The sequence below is a fragment of the Talpa occidentalis genome, unplaced genomic scaffold (genome assembly GCF_014898055.3).
Source record: "Talpa occidentalis isolate TD23 unplaced genomic scaffold, MPIMG_talOcc4v2.1 talOcc4.16, whole genome shotgun sequence".
Taxonomy (NCBI): Eukaryota; Metazoa; Chordata; class Mammalia; order Eulipotyphla; family Talpidae; genus Talpa; species Talpa occidentalis.
Window position 1 is genome coordinate 74,273,506 of NW_023601653.1, and position 5,389 is coordinate 74,278,894.

Consider the following 5,389-nt stretch of genomic DNA (forward strand, 5'->3'; position numbering starts at 1 on the left):
TCTGATGTTAAATCTGATAAGATTTGTTTCTGGAGCAAAATCTCTGTTCCCTAAGGAGATATCACTATGCAGTAATCAAAGGATTCACACAAAACTAAACAAATCAGAGTATTTTATACCCGGAAAACTTAAACACCAAAATCCTTGTGCCTGTAACCAGAAAGTCCTTTCGTTGCCCCTTTCCAAGGTGCTTCTCAAATTCATTATAGGCACATTTTCCTGTAAAAACAGAACAGCATATCTAATACAATGAAAACCTGGCCTCAAAAGATGTTTATCATTGTACTTTGGATCTGCCAACACAGGTTGCTTTGTCACTTAAAAAAAAAAAAAAAAGCAACATTAATCATTGTAATATTTGCGTTGCTCTCATCAAATTTACCCTATGATCAGGCAGGACTAAATGGTATGTACATAGTTATGTTCAAGAAAGGTATTGTGTTTCATTTCCGTGCATTGAAAAAAAAGTCAGTATGACATTCAACTAAGTAAGAACAATGGGTGAAGGACCTTTAAAAAAGCATAAAAGAGTTACGTGTGGTTTTTAAAATCATGAAACAATGTCCAACCTCTTTAATAAGAAATCTGTTTTATAAGAAATGTAAAGTATAAAAGGTATAATTTTTTCCCTCTTAGATGAGTAAGGAGGAACAATTTTGATCAAATGACTGTTAGTGAGAATGTGGAGGAAGAGGCACTCCAGGCATTGTCAGTGGGAGTAAAAATGTACCATGACTTCTTCGGAACAATCAATGAAATTTAAAAATACACATCTTTTCACCCGGTGAACCCACATCTACAAAGTTATCCTATGCATTCAGTCTTAATGTGTACAAAGATGCGTGTGCAAGAAATTTCCTGAAGCATTATCTGGTTATTATTTCTTTCGGATGGAAGAACCTAAATGCCTGTCAATAGAGGGAGTGGGTAGTAAACGTGGGTATTATGTAAACTGAAAAATCGCTGACATATATATGTAGACATGTGAAACTAGGAGATTTCTGAGAAGATGTAAAAATTCATGATCCTGTTTACCTCTGCAGATAGGGGGTGGGGGAGGGTTGGCTTTGCCACAATATTTTTTAACTTTGCCTGTGACTTATGTAAGAGAAAAAAAGAAACAGCTTTGCCTAAATATTCTTATCAACTTTGGGTGGTGGGAACTTCTCATTCAACACTCTCACTTTCCTCTAGTTTTCCAAAAAGCAGATACAGATCGGGTGGGTGTAAGACATCTTTTGTGTCAACAAGGCAGCCGGTGCTTGTTTGCTTGTGAACTGTCTCTGCAAACAGCCCAGGTTGGTGGATGGGAAGGAACAAGGAAGTGGGGACAGGGATGGGAGGGAGATTTCTTCGCCATTATCACTGTGCATACATTTAACCATTTACATGTCCTAGTGAAAAGTAAGAATTATAAAGGGCAACAAAGCAGAGAGCACGTGTGAGCCTCCAGTGCTCGGACAGGGAGGTGAGCAGGGGTCTGCCCTCTGGGTGGGGAGGTGCTCACCTGCTCTTCCTCCTCTGAGGTCTTTGTCTGTGGGAGGAGGAGGAGGAGGAGATGGGAGCTTCTGTCCTTCCTCCTGGCAGCACTGAGCGCCAGGAATAGCTCTTACCACGTCAATTAATGCAGTGGACAAGGCAAGAAGAAACACCAAAAAATGCCCCATATGGCAAAGGTAAATGCGTTTTGGAGGAACGAGAGGAAGTCCAGGCAAACTTTCAGGCATTTTCTTGTCAGCCCTCAACAAGAAAACAAAAACAGGGCCTCCCCGGTGGCGCAGTGGTTGAGCGCTGGGTTGCAAAGCTGCCCGCGGCCTCTGTAACGCCGGTTCGATCCCCGGCTGCTCCCCGGCCACCACAGGAGGGTCCCACATGGCGCGCAGACCTCTCCTGCCACCCGCTGCTCCCCTCAGCAGTGTACTTCAGTCCTTCTGCCTGCTCTGCTCCCCACTCTGGCTCTGGTGAATTCTCTCGCCCTCCCGCGCTTCTGACTGTACCCAGTGCATGTGTAAATAAATATAAATAAACAAATAAAAAAAAAAAAAAGAAAACAAAAACAGTCGAAGCAATGAAAAACAAACTATAAAAACTCACGGCACAGATGAACTTTGAGGACACATGCTCAGGGAAATGAACCCATCACAAAAGGAGGAACACCATGTAGCTGCACTTCCAGCGGGGCCTAGAAGCACCGAATTCAGACAGAAAGTAGACCTTGGTTGGCAAGGGCTGGGGGAGGCAGGGAAGGGGCTGGAGATTTCATGTTTAAAGGGAAGGAGATGAGAAAGTTCTGGAGATGGGGGACATGGGGGTGATCGTAGCCCTGTGAAGTAAATGGACTTAATGCCACAAAACCATGACCTTTAAAACGATTAAGATGCTAAATACATTTTGTTGTAAATATTTAATGACAACTTTTTTTTTTTTTTTATTTATACAAGCACTGGGTACAGTCAGAAGCGCGGGAGGGTGAGAGAATCCACCAGAGCCAGAGCAGGGAGCAGAGCAGGCAGAAGGACCGAAGTACACTGCTGAGGGGAGCAGCGGGCGGCAGGAGAGGTCTGCGGGCCTTGTGGGACCCTCCTCTGGTGGCCGGGGAGCAGCCGGGGATCGAACCGGCGCTGCAGAGGCTGCGGGCAGCTTTGCAACCAAGCGCTCAACCGCTGCGCCACCGGGGAGGCCCATTAATGACAACTTTTAAAAAAGTACTCATCCAACTGATTGTCAGCCCCCATGAGCCTAAAACCTGCAACTGGACATGATCTTTGGTGAACCCCCCTTTATCTTTATCCTCTAATTTTCTGCCATGCATGTGAAATACAACTTTGACATTCTTGAATAAACACATATATGCACGTATGTACTAGTTACACACATGACATCTACATAGGTGTATGCATACATATATAGCAGCCACACACAATGTGATACATGTGTGCACGTGTGTATATAACAGTCACATGCTACATGTATGTAGACATGAACACAAACATATATTAGTAGTAACCATGGCAACAAAGCCAAACAACAAACAACTCTAAGTGATGAAGGCAGCAAGTCTCAAATTTCCTTCACGCAAGTGGAAACATCTAGCAAGCTATTTCTGTTTATTCAGTAAATGCATTTTCTGTGATGGTCAAGGAAGGAGAGAGCAGCAACCGTGAAAGACCCTGTCCACCCCCTATTTTGAGCTTTCACTATTTTGTAAGCCACACATGCTGACAGAAACAAAAAACAAACCCCAAACCACCAGGGAAACTTTTGGCCAACTTCTTCCACGTGAAGCCACCCCTTGCTAACACGTTCAGGTGAGTGACGTTTCACTGCTTCTTGACCCTTTCACTGAATTTCTTTGCAATTACAGTGTCATAATGGAGTCCAGCACGCATATCTCAAGCTCAGGGTATCTGAGAGAGGCTTGATCTTTGGACTTGAATAGAACTAGGGCAGAGGGTGTCTGGAATCTTGAAGAGATAGTGCTGTTGCCTGCCTGTTGCCAGCCAAATGCCGGTTTTGCAACGCTGCAGCAGTGGCCCAATCTCAATTGCCCAAACTCTGATCAGCCCACTTTAGTCTGCTCTTGATTTCGAAATAACAGTCAGAGTGAGAGCCAAGGTGTCCTGAGGCCAGACATCTCGGAGCCCCCAGCTCAGTGCCAAGGGTCATTATCCAGCCAGGTGGGTGGAAGGTCTCCGGTACACTTAAGACAGGGGAGGGATGGAAACATCTGATATTGGTTGGGAAAACCAGCTAAAATAATCCTATTCTGGTTGATTCTTGTCTAGAGAGAACAATTTCAACTGTAGTTCTTCTGGAAGCAAATAGGAGAGTGCTGAGTTAAGGAACACTGGGAGAAAGGAAGCTAATAAAACGGTTGGGGACAATTTGAATCCTCGACACATTATTTTTTGTTTGTGTCACCCTCAACCTGTAATAAATTGTCAAAATTGTCAGAAGCATTCGCTGGGATCCCACACTTGCACAGACCAAAAGAATCCCTCAACACATCTTGTTTTTTTCTGGCATTAACAAACAAACAAACAAAAAAATACCAGGGTTCATTCTAGAGTGTTCTGTATCTCTAAAACCTCACTTTTCACACTCAAGTCTGACTTTCTGGAAGTGTTAGGGGGAAAGGATGTCCTGAGCAAACTCCATACAGGCTTTGTGGACTCCACTCCCACTCCATCAAGACACTGGGAACTACCAATACCATGATCACCAAAGGGAGGGTTGCGAGGACCTGAGGGCAGAGTTAAGCAGCCATGTTTTCTGTTTGGATATATAACCAGCCATGTGAGAGCTGGGGCCACGCTCTTGGCCTCATGGCACTGGCCTTTTAGCCAGCTCTTGGCTGGTCATTTGGGATTCCAGGCCGGTGGAACAGGTAGGACACATTTATGAATTTATTTCCCTCTTTTTCTCCCTAAGTTATTCATTTCCTCATTTCCTCTTTCCTTATAAATAAACCTTTCATTAACCTTTGGTGTGTGCCTGCAGTTCAAGTCCATTTTAAGTGCCTGGGTGAGGGCCCACAGTCAGGCAACCGTTCTATATTGGGGTTGCTCTGTAACAGAAGAACTTGGAAAGGCCAGTGCTGATATTATATCCCTTTCTGAGTATTGAGGATTTGAGGGTAAAGGTGAATCCCAGCTCCTAAAGGAACAAGCAGAAGCAAGACAGGAAAATGACTCTTGGGCCTGTTAAAGTTCTTCAACCTGAAGGAAACTCTTCACTGGGTCTCAACTTCAGCAGTGCCTGCCCTTCTGTTTTCTCTGCAGCCCCTAGATCTGGCAGTTCCCTCTTATTCATTCTCCTTTATTTTTATCCCCCCTCCCCATCACATCAGTGACACAGGTCTGCCATAAAACAGGTTAATGGAGGAAATCCCAACAATTATTCATTCATGCACCATAATGTATACTGAGCACATCATTTCAAAACAACCAAGATTTAGGCTTCATTCTGCCCATTTAATTCATTTAATAGATGACATAATTGACATAATTTGTAAAGACTTTAAGTTTCTCATTTCAACTGTTAACAACTTTCTTCAGTATGAAGTTGTGGATGTGCGAGCAGATGACACCCAGCATAGTGCTCTGGGTCAAAAGAGGGTCACACCTAAAGCCTGGTGACAGGTAGGCCACGTTGTCATCACTGTCATTATTCCTTTGTAAGTGTCCTGCTCCCGGTGATCCTTGGGAGCTGGTGCAGCATAGCTTTCCCATGAGATTTATTTTTTTACTATTTTTCTTATTTTAAATATTTATTTATTTATACAAGAACTTGGGTATGGCCAGAGGCACAGGAGGGTGAGAGAATTCACCAGAGACAGAGCGGGGAGCAGAACAGGCAGATGGAGAAAAAAAAAAACACTGCTGAGGGG